The following is a 12,277-nucleotide window of genomic DNA, read 5'->3' on the forward strand; positions in this document are numbered from 1 at the left end:
ATGATTCTCTCAGAATCTTAGATTGTCTTCATTCAGATTGTCATTAAACAATCAGATTTAGATTGTCATTCATTTCAGAATAACTTCTCCATTGTTCTTTAATCTGATTCTCGTTGATTCATATATTTCCACTTCAATCTTTAATTATATTTATCTCACCAATGTCTCAAATCACGGGTCTTTGCCAATTTATATTTTTTCCTCACCCTTTTTACTTCAAGACAACCATATAAGCTTTCCATTATATTAGCCTTAGCAGCTGTCACCTCTTTCTTTGCTATCTTTTATATATTCCTGAAAATGTTGCTATTGGAATCTCAAAAAAAAATTATTTTTCTTTTCATTCACATCCTCACAAACTTTCTCATTCCACTGCCAGATTCTTGCTTTTGTTCAACTATACTGACTATTTGTACATTCTATAATTGTCCTTGCAATATGATTCAATCACTGATTTCTATTTTCTCTTAGCCCTTATAAAGGTATCTTTAGACTTGCAAATATTGCAAGCACACTGCTAAGATGGCAACTGCACTGCTTCCATTTTTACCCCCCACTTCCTTCATTTTTTCATTAGACAATACATTTTTACTAAGGGCCTTAAATTCCTATTTTGGCCAAATACTCTCTCCCATAAATATCTGGGATCCAGAAGATATAAAGGCTGGGAAGCACAGGTAAATCAAAACTTGCTTAGACTTCATTAAATGTTTATGTGGAGAAAACTTTCCATTGTTTTGTCTGGATTGCAGTAAGGATATTGAAGATTCATATTCTGAAAGGTGACTAATACAAATGTTTCCAGCAAATGGAACAACAGCAAAGAAAGCTATATAAGATCAATACATTTCAAGCAATGGAACAAGATGACTCTGCCAGATAAGCATTTATGGCTTTTTTGGAACAGATTTATTGTAGATTGTTCTGGAATGAGGAAGAAGGCAGGCAAAGGAGAGCTATCACTATTTAGCATTTAGAGAAAAGAAGTTCTCAATTCAGAATAAGCAAGCAAGCACCCATGCACTACAAAGAAAATAGAAAAGATGAGTGATCAGAAAATATATCATACAGAAGAAAACTAGCTAGTGCTACTATACTACAAACCAACAGATGCATGTAGATATAAAAAGATGAAAGATACATGTATTCAGTTGCTAGGAGAACTAGGATGTATGAACCAAGTTCTGGTAAAAACTGGATTAGAGAATGAATTTTGAAAAGTTAATTTTGATATTCAAGATATATAAAACCAAGACAGCTGATGAGACACATGTCCGGTACCATTCAGACTTCTGTATTGCACACAGAAAACTATATATTACAAAAATATTCAGATTACAAAACCAAGGACTCAAAAGTTAGAAATCCTTAATTCTGGTGTTTCCTAGGCTTGAGTGGGTGACTTTGCAACCACACTCTTCTGTAATAGTGTGTGTATGTGTGTGTGGAAGAGAAAGAGAGAGATTTTTCTTAGGTTTCTCTAAAAGGCAAACTGAAAAAAAAATCCTCGGACATTTTAAAACCTGACACCCACATAGGTCATCAGCAGGACTGGAAACTTTAATTCCACATCCAAATCTCTTCCCTCTTATTTTAAGAGAGATAAGGGATCTTTCGGAAGTCTTTATTTTCCAAAAGATCTGTGTCTGAACTGGTGTTTTTTTCCGGCAAAGCTCCATGCCAAAAAAAAGAGGCAGCCATTTTTATGCTAATGAAGCAGGGGAGATTTAAATCCCTGCTTCATTAGCAATTGCAATACGTCTAATTTGCATCCCTTTTCCGAAAAAGGGATGCAAACTAGACGTAGCCTTGCAGAAAAAAAAATCAAAAGAACAGAGGGGTTTTTCCAACATTGGTAAACGTCTTTCTGCGAGGAAGAAGTCTTTTTTCCGAAAAAGGCCTGTGTGGACGTGAAAGAGGGAGTTCTTTGGAAAGAAGACGAAAGAGGAAAAAGCACAGGTGCCATGGTGGCCACTCAGTCCATAGTAATCACAGCTTAAATGCGAGATAGTGTCCAATGAGTGTAGATGCTATTATTCGAAAAAGCAGAATGCTTTTTCAATGCACTTTGGCAGTGTAGACGCTCTCTTTTGGAAGAAGATTTTTCGGAAGATCTCTTCCAGAAAATCTTCTTCCAAAAGAAGCTTGCAATCTAGACGTAGCCTTAGTGAGTAGAGAAAGATAGTAACAGAAAATACAACAATGGCCAAAGTATTAAATGCCTTTTTGTTTGTTTATATCAAAAAGGTTATTGGTGATCAGACAAATCATATAGGGTGCTTCATCACAGCACCCTAAAGTTGAAATAAGATATGCAATTTGCACTACACAAATTACGTATATTGTTTTGATTCTGTTTTGAAATAGCTTATTTCTACACAGTACCAACTTTTGAAATAACACCATATTTCAAGACGGCCCATAACCCTTGTTCCATGAGGGATACAGGGATGCCAAAATAGCATGCCTGTTATTTCAATTTTTTGTTTTTAATAACAGGTGTCTTGTTAAGACACAGTATTGTTATTTCAGGATACCTCAGGTATCCCGAAATAGCCATGTAGTGCAGATATACCCAGCGGCTGTGTCTACACTGGGCCACTTATTCCAGAAAAGCAGCCGCTTTTCCGGAATAACTTGCCAGCTGTCTACACTGGCCGCTTGTTTTTCCGGAAAAGCAATGACGATTTACTGTAAAATTGTCAGTGTTTTTCCGGAAAAACTATGCTGCTCCCGTTCAGGCAAAAGTCCTTTTCTGGAAAAACTGTTCTGGAAAAGGGCCAATGTAGACAGCATAGTAGTCTTTTCCGAAAAAAAGCCCCGATCGCGAAAATGACGCTCGGGGCTTTTTTCCGGAAAAGCGCGTCTACATTGGCCATGGACGCTTTTCCGGAAAAAGTGCTTTTCCGGAAAAGCATCCTGCCAATGTAGACGCGCTTTTTCCGGAAATACTTATAACGGAAAACTGTTCTGTTTTAAGCATTTCCGGAAAAGGGTGCCAGTGTAGACGTAGCCTAAGTGAACATCAGTGTAAATGGGGTAGGACCTGAAGTTAAAATAGGAAAAGCACAAGTTAAGAATTACTCAAATGAGTTATCTCATGAAATGTCTTCAATTTGGCAGGCCCTGTTGAAATATGTCCTAGAATACTTAGGGGACTGGCTCAGAGATTTATTCAGCTATTAGTGATAATCTTTCACTATTTATGTGGGAAATGAGAGATCCCAAACAAATGGAAAAGGGCAAATATATACCAATTTATAAAAAAGGTGAATAAGGACAGCCCAGGGAATTATAATTTCAGTACCCAGAAAGATAATGGAGCATAAAATCAAGCAATCAATTTGTAAGTACCTACAAGGTAAAGTAATGAGTAACTGTCAACATGCATTTGTCAAGAACAAATCATGACTGACCACCCTAATATCCTTCTTTGACTGGGTAACAAGATTTTGGATGAGGTGAGAAGAAACTGTAGATGTGATGTATCTCAACATTAGTAATATTTTTATATTGTCTCTTGTGACCTTCTTATTATTTGAAAACTTGGGAAATAATGCATAGACATAGGTGGGTGCAAAATGGTTAGAAAACAGTCCTGAGAGTAATTATCAGTGGTTTACAGTCAAGCTGTTATCAGGTGGGATTCCCAGGGGATGTATCTTTGGTTCTATTAATTTTTTCATAAATGATTTGGATAATGGCACAGAAAATACATTCATCATGATTTCAGAGCTGGAAAGCTTGCAAATGTGGAGGGCAAGATTAAAAGTCAAAATGATCGGGGAAGAAGGTCCCGTCCTGCAGCCGCTGGCACACGGAGGAGTTGCGGTACACCCATGCGTCGTGTGCTTTGCCGGACCAGCCCACATTTATGTCCGTGAACTGTCCCTGGTGGTCACACACGGCCTGCAGGATGACGGAGAAGTACCCCTTGCGGTTCACGTACCGGGACGCCTGGTGTTCCGGGGCACGGATGGGGATGTGCGTCCCGTCGATGGCCCCCCCGCAGTTGGGGAAGCCGAGGGCGCCGAATCCCCGGATGACAGCGTCCGAGTCGGCGAGGCGGACCACCCTGCGGAGCAGCACCCGGTTGATGGCCTTGACCACCTGCGGAGAGAGACACAGCAAAACGCCAATCAGTGGGGCGCCCGGGTGGCTGGGAGCGTGCGTGTCCTGGCAGTGCCCCGCGCCCCACTCCCGGAAGCAACTCCCCTGGCGGCGTGTAGTACGGCCGGGACAGCCCGACCCCTCTGGTGCGGGGCGCTTTCGCCTCCTCCCGCCCCCCCCGTTTGTCCCTGGGGCGGCCCATCCCCTCCTCGTAGCCCCCCTCCCCCCCGGCTCGGTGGCCGACGAGCGCCGTACCTGCATGAGCACCGCTCCGACGGTGGATCTCCCCACGCCGAACTGGTTCCTCACGGATCGGTAGCTGTCCGGCGTGGAGAGCTTCCATAGGGCGATGGCCACCCGCTTCTGGAGGGGGATGGCGGGTCTCATGCGAGTGTCCCTTCTTTGCAGGGCAGGGGCGAGCCACTCGCAGAGCTCCAGGAAGGTGTCCCTCCTCATCCTAAAGTTCTGGGTCCACTGTCGGTCCTCCCAGCACTCCAGGACGATGCGGTCCCACCAGTCGCTGCTGGTGTCCAGACGCCAGATGCGGCGGGGCACGCCAGTGCCGGGGCGCCGCCGCGGCTCCTCCATGGCCCCCAGGGCGGCCAGGCGGAGAGGCAGGGGACTGACGTTCCCCAGGTGGTGCCAGGCAGCCTCGAGCCATTGGTGGCAGGCTTGCAGCAGCAAGTCCAGAACGTGCACCAGAAGGTGCAGGGCGAGCCGTGGCTCCATGTTGCCACCTGCGGCGGCCCCCCCGAAGGGAAGCACCGACACAGACGGGCACAGAGACCGACGCTTTGCTGTCCCTCGGCGAGGTTGGCAAGCAAGCAGGAAAAGCTGAGAACCGGCTGTCCAGGGGGGTCCCTTTAAGCACGAGCCTCAGATAGCCTCAGACAGCAGCCACACAAAGCAACTGCTGACCTGATGCCCTGCCGGAACTGGTTTCAGCCGCCCTTAAATGCCCCCCTGCGTCCAATCAGTGTGGACGCGCTAGTTCGAACTAGCAAAACGCTAGTTCGAACTAGTTTTTAGTTCTAGATGCGTTAATTCGAACTAGCTTAGTTCGAATTAACTAATTCGAACTAAGTTAGTTCGAACTAGCGCTGTAGTGTAGACATACCCTGGGACTTTTCAGCTTAGAAAAGAGGAGACTGAGGGAGGATATGATAGAGGTCTCTAAAAGCATGAGTGGTGTGGAGAGGGTTCATAAAGAAAAGTTCTTCATTAGTTCCCATAAAGAAGGACTAGAGGACACCAAATGAAATGAATGGGTAGCAGGCTTCAAACTAATAACAGAAAGTTGTTCTTCACAAAGCAAATAGTCAACCTGTGGAACTCCTTGCTGAAGGAGGCTGTGAAGGCTAGAACTAGAACAGAGTTTAAAGAGAAGTTAGATAAATTCCCGGAGGTTGGGTCCATGGAGTTCTATTAGCCAGGGGATAGAAATGGTGTCCCTGGCCTCTGTTTGTGGAAGGCTGGAGATAGATGACATGAGACAAATGGCTTGGTCATTGTCTTCGGTCCATCCCCTCCAGGGTCCCTAGTGTTGGCCGCTGTCGGCAGACAGGCTATTGGGCTAGATGGACCTTTGTTCTGACCCAGTACGGCCATTCTAAGATCAGGTCTCAGGGCCGGGGGTCTCACTGGACCACCCTGATTTTCATGCAAACCTGCTCCTGGGTGGCCAGGCTGGCAGCTATACTGCCCTAGACAGCCACTTTCCTGTGCCTAGTGCGGAGGTCGTGGATGAGGTCCACGATCTCCGCACTAGACCAGGTGGGCGCCCGCCTCTTACGGACCTGGGCAGGCTCCCGGGAGCTACCAGCCTGGTCCCGGGAAGAGGCGGAGGGCTGGGTAGCAGCGGGTGGCTGGCTTGTGCCGTGCCAGGTGCAGGGTCTGCTGGCTGGGTGCTGGCAGGCTTGCACCTGGCACGGGCACCGTGGCCAGACCGTGCCCCTTTAAGGGCTCCGGGGCCGGGAGGGAGGCAGACAAGTTTCCCTGGTGGTGCCCAAAGTGGCCACCAGGGCAAGCTGGGGAGGGCTAGCCTCCCACTAGTTCGAATTAAGTGGCTACACAGCCCTTAATTCAAACTACTTAATTCGAACTAGGCATTAGTCCTCGTGGAATGAGGTTTACCTAGTTCGAATTAAGCATTCCGCTAGTTCGAATTAAGTTCGAACTAGTGGTTTGCCTGTGGAGCGCCTATCAAAGTTAATCCGAACTAACGGCTGTTAGTTCGAATTAACTTTGTGTGTAGACATACCCTAGATGAACTAAGGGCATGGAAGTGTTTCTCTGTGAGCTGAATACAAATGCAGAGGGCTATGTAATGTTTGATGGAGCTATACGTATGCATGACAGAAGAAGCAGAAATACTGCAGAAGCCCCCAGAGCAGACAGAAAGGAAGCTGTAGAGAAGCACCTATAGGGTATGTCTACACAATGTGCTTATTTTGAAATAAGCTATTTCAAAATAATAACTCTCGAAGTAGCTATTTCGAAATAGAACGTCTACACTACAATTCTCTATTGAAATAGCAAAGAATTATGTTGAAATAGCGCATACACAGTGATTGGAGACTGACGCTCACCACGGAGTCCAGAGTAAGACAGGCTTCCCCAGCACCCTGGTGGGAAGGAGTGAAAACTTCCTGTGAGGGATCCTCATGCAGCTGTCTTCTCTGGACTGGCACTCCACGTGCACCCACATGTACAGGCTGCTTGGCGATTCCCTAGGCTGGGAAGTCAAAGCAAGGAGTGCGCTACCCCTATTGCCTTCGTCCCCCACCCGTCACATGTATCTAGGGAAAGTAATGGAACTCACCTCATGTGCTTTCCCCGGCTTCCTCCAAACTCTGGGCGACATCCTGGGAGGGGGGCACCGGCTCCAAGGAGATGATGACCTCCTGACTAGCAGGCATTATGTCCCAGCTGGCCTTCTGTTTCTCCTCCACCTTCTCCTCCTCATCATCCTGGTCCTGATCCACAGCCTTGCCCTCCATAAAGCTCACAATGGGTGTCTCCAGGCTGGAGTCAATGATGGGGAGGAGAAGGGACTGACTCCCCCTCCCAGGATGTGGTGCAGCTTGTTGAAGTAGCAGCATGACCCCTTATCAGGAATTCCCATTCCCTGACCTTTGTCTAAGCCTGAGCTCTTTGATATTCATGCACGCCAGCTCCTGAGTTTGCATGTGGCCCTTCTGCTGGCAGCCATCCAGCTGTACACATTGACATTCCTGCACCTGGTGTGGAGATCCTAGAGATTAGCCTCCTCTTCCCAGACCTCAATGACATCCAGGATCTCTGCACCAGACCAGGAAGGGGCCCTCTTTTTCTGCCCCGGGGCAGGAGCTTGGAAGCTGAATGCTGGCTTGCTAGCAGCACTGCGGGTTTCAGTGGGAGTGCTGGGATCAGCCATTGCTACACAAATGGGTCCTGCAGTTTGGCACAGGGCTGGCAGAGCCTGCATTGTGCCACAAGCAGATTCCTCTTTGGCTGCAGCTTTAAAGGCTGCAGGGGAAGGTAAATTATAGAGCTCTGAGGGGTGTGGACAGAGTAGCCACCAGGGCAGCTGTAAGAAGCCCTGGACACCAATTATTTCAAAATCAGCACAGCTGCACCATCCACACACATCCAATTTTGAAATAGCTATTTAGAAATAGGTGTTATTCCTCGTGAAATTAGGGTTTATTTTTCCAGAATAAGACTGTTGTTTAAAAATAATGCCAAACGAGGTTTGCAGGATTGGTTGGCAAAGGCTTCCCCAGCCGACAGTTCTGCATCTAGACTGCCGCGCTGTGCCAGATCAGCTGATCATCAGCACAGCGCAGCGATCATGTTTATTTTAATGAAGCGGGGATTATTTAAATCCCTGCTTCTTTGCCTATCCTGGGTAAACTAGTTTACATGGCTCCGTCGATGGAGCCATGTAGTCTTGACATACCCTAAGTGTGATTTTAAGGAATGCTAAAAAAAAGCATGCATTTAATTAGCATGTTGGCTGGAACAATGCTTGAAACTGTCTGCTTTTGGTTCATACTATGAACAATTTATAGCTCTATATAGTAAATACACATGGTAGTAACACAGAAAACAGCTGACACCATCCAGGAGAGAAAGTAACTTAAAAGTCTTACCAGCTCCAGGACCCCAGAAGGGGCAGGGCTGGGAACCAGCCTCTCTCAGCCCTTCAGTGCCTCCTGGCCCACATTACCTGAGACTCTGGTAGCAATTTAAAGGGTCCAAGGCTTTGGTCGCTGCCATAGTAGCAGCAGCCAGGAGCTCTGGACTCTTTAAAATAACCTGGCCCAGAGGAAGATGCCCCTTCCTCCCCTCCTGTCATCAGCCCTGCCAGTATCGTCCTATCTCCTAGAACTGGAAGGGACCTTGAAAGGTCATCGAGTCTAGTCCCCTACCTTCATAGCAGGACCAAGTACCATCCCTGACAAATTTTTGCCCCAGATCCCTAAATGGCCTCTGCAAGGATTGAACTCACAACCCTGGGTTTAGCAGTGCTGCTTCAGTAAATTCAAAATAATAATTAGTTGTGACATAGAGAGACTGAAAAAGACATGAAAAGAGGGGGAACAGCTGATGGAACTGAGAGGGCTAAGCAAAAAAAAAAATAAAGTAGAGAAATTTAAGTAAAAAGGGTGGAGCGGGGGAGAAAGAGTTTGTAGTAACAAAAAGGAGATATAATGCAGAACATCCATGTGTGCCAGCCTAATCTAGGTACAAACATTCTGGCTGTGTCTAGACTGCATCCCTTTTTCGTAAAAGGGATGCAAATTAGACACATCACAATTGCAAATGAAGCAGGGATTTAAATCCCCCCCGCTTCATTTGCATAAACATGGCTGCCGCTTTTTTCCGGCTCTGGGCTTTGCCGAAAAAAAGCACCAGTCTAGACAGGGATCTTTCAGAAAATAAATCCTTTTCCGAAAGATCCCTTATTCCTTTTTTTAAGTGGAATAAGGGATCTTTCGGAAAAGGGTTTATTTTCCGAAAGATACCCGTCTAGACTGGCGCTTTTTTCCGGCAAAGTCCCGAGCCGGAAAAAAGCGGCAGCCATGTTTATGCAAATGAAGCGGGGGGGATTTAAATCCCTGCTTCATTTGCAATTGTGATGTGTCTAATTTGCATCCCTTTTGCGGAAAAGGGATGCAAACTAGACACAGCCCTTATGTCATGGAGTTGTGCATAGCCATAAAGTGATGTCAAGCTCAGATTCCACTTCAATAACTTTAACAAAAGGTTAAATCTGACAAAGTGAGTCTTTGCCCACGAAAGCTTATGCTCTAACACAGTGGTCCCCAACCTTTTGAGGTTGTCGGGCGCCAGGGGCCGTGGCCGTTTGCCCGCCGGGCGCCAGGGGGCAGGGACACTAGCGCGCCTGGGGGCGGGGTCCCTCCATAGCCGCACGCCCGGGGGCAGGGCCCCCTCCAAGGGCCGCGTTCCCGGGGCCGGCGCTCTCCTCCCCCCCCCCCCGCCGAGTGCCGCGCGCCCGGGGCCGGTGCTCCCCCCGCCGCGCGCCCAAGGCTGGCGCTTCCCCCCGCCGCATGCCCGGGGCCGGCGCCCGCCCCCGCCGAGTGCCGCGCGCCCGGCGCTCCCCCCGCCAAGCGCGCTCCCCCCGCAAGCGCCCGTGCGCCATGTGCCCGGGGCCAGGCCAGCCCCGAGCACCTGGCGGGCGCATTGAAATGCCCCCGCGGGCGCCATGTTGGGGACCACGGCTCTAACACTTCAGTTAGTCTATAAGGTGCCACAGGACTCCTCACCGCTTTTGCAGATTCAGACAAACACGGCTACCCCTCTGATAAAAGGTTAAATATTGTCACATTAAATCACTGCAAAGAGAGGGAGAGGAGACTGTAGTGGGCATGAAATGTGGGATTTAACATAATAGAAACAGCACTGGCGAAAATAGCAAAATCAGAAGAGCTGCCAGGGGGTGATGAGCAAAGCAACTAGAGCATTGTTCATGGTTTGTCGAAATCTATACAAATAACAAGGATGACCAAAGATTTGAAGTTGAGGTTCAACTATGAAGAGAGGCAACGATAATTGTGCTGATTAAAAATAACACATAAATTTCACAGTTGAGATGTTTATGATCATTAGGAAGAAAGTAATGGGGATTTTCCCTGAAATATTTAAGAAGGTAACAAGATTAAAAAAAGACAGAACATGTTAAAGCTATGAAAGATCAAGGCATTAAAGGAATCCAGGAGAAACTTTTTCATGTGAAAAGCAAATAATTTGTGAGACAGACTATGATAGTCAGCAATTAACTATGAACATATTCTAAAAAGAGAGCTAGTCATTTCAAAGATTCTGCCATCCTTACATTGAGGAGTACCTTCCTTTATGAGCATCCCATTAATTGCAGCAGGTCAGATCATGACCCAGTCTGCACAGCCATGAAGGGACATAAAGCAGAATAAGATTCCTCTATATCTTTGCATAGCCTGCATACACTAGATCCAGGTGCATAGAGAGTAGCAGGCACACTACTCCCTGTTCTGGTCAGGAGGCAGATGGGTACAATTCCTCCCTGAATTCCCCTCTAGCTCCAGAGGAGGTGAGGGAGTACATTACTTCCCCTCTTTTGGGGGTACAATTTACTTCTTCCTTTGTTCTGCCAGGTCTGCTAACTAGTACACCACTGGTGGAACCATGGCTGTGCTCACTCCCTGATATCTCCTGCCCCTCACACTCATTTGCACACAGGAAACTATCACCTGTGCAACCCATATTCTCTGCACTCAGAGCTTCCATCTAGGCTTGACCAGAGCCATGATGTAGCCCTTAGAAGAGAAAACAAAAAACACAGCAGAATGCACATGCTAGGCAGATATCACAGACGGGCACACAGGCAGAAGACATGGCCTCCTCTCATCCAAGCTCCAACTGATCTTTAATCAATTTGCTTTCACTGTTTCTACAATTTAAATAGTGAAAAGAACTATTTCTGAACTAGACAAAAGACTACAGAATATACAGTGGAGGGTTTTTTTTGTTGTTGTTATAATTATATGCTTTTTAGAAAGCATGAGGAATGGAGCTGTCAAAGACACACTAAAGCAGTTATTAAAAGTGTCTTCCGCAGGAAGATGTTAGACCCTTAAGCAATGTTTGGTTCAAAACTGAAACATTTTATAGTTGGAAACACAAACCTGTGATTTTAACACTTTCACAGTAGTTCAATTTCCGTACTTGTTTCAGGGCAGTGAACTGTACAGGAATATTCTGACTGCCATTAGAAAAAGCTTTAGGATTAACTGGAAAACAGCATGTGACTCAACTATTATTACCCAAGTAGATCTCACTCCCTTCTTGAAGTCATTATTTGTGTGATTCAAAAGCACACCATGAAGAATCAAACAGCATTAGGACTGAAATAATATACAGTAATTCCTCATTTAACACGTGCCCGCTTAACACGTTTTCGTGATAGCACAATTTTTTTTAGGGAACGTTTCTTGCATACACGATCGTCCCTGGAATAACACGATTTCCCCAGCTGGCCCGTTGCCGGCAGCTGCGCGGGACTTCCCCACCTCCCTGCAAAGCGGCGGAGGGTTCGCCACTTGCCACGCCGTTCCTTGCTGACTCCCTCTCGCCAGACGACTTGCCCCCCTCCTTCGCCCCCGCTTGCAGGCTGACGGCTGGGTTTCCCCAGCCAGCTCATCACCAGCGGCTGCATGGGGCTCCCCCCACCTCCCTGCAAAGTGGTGGAGGGTTCGCTGCTCACCACATCACCTCGCTGGACGCAGTGAGGGTCCCAACAGACCCGTCACAGAGGCATACTCCCAACCCAATCCCCCTCCCCTCTCCTCCTCTTTCCTTCCCCAGAGCCAAACACCTCCCCTTTCTCCCCCAGCCTTATGTCCTAGTCCTAATAGACACCACCGCTTGAAACGCAACCCCCACCTTTTCCATTATTTTCAATGGGAAAATTGACCCCGCATAACACATTTTCACTTAACATGATCATTTTCTGAAATATATCTGTAGTGTTAAATGAGTAATTACTATATGTAACTAAAGTGGGCCATGCTCCCTCTCATAGACTAAATTCATGATACGGGCATCCTGCCTTGGGCTGTTCAAATGAAATTTCACCCCCGCATTTTCTCAGTCAAAAATAACTTTTCTTGGGGCTGGGTTTATT

This window comes from Pelodiscus sinensis, chromosome 1 (assembly GCF_049634645.1).
Source record: "Pelodiscus sinensis isolate JC-2024 chromosome 1, ASM4963464v1, whole genome shotgun sequence".
NCBI lineage: Eukaryota > Metazoa > Chordata > Testudines > Trionychidae > Pelodiscus > Pelodiscus sinensis.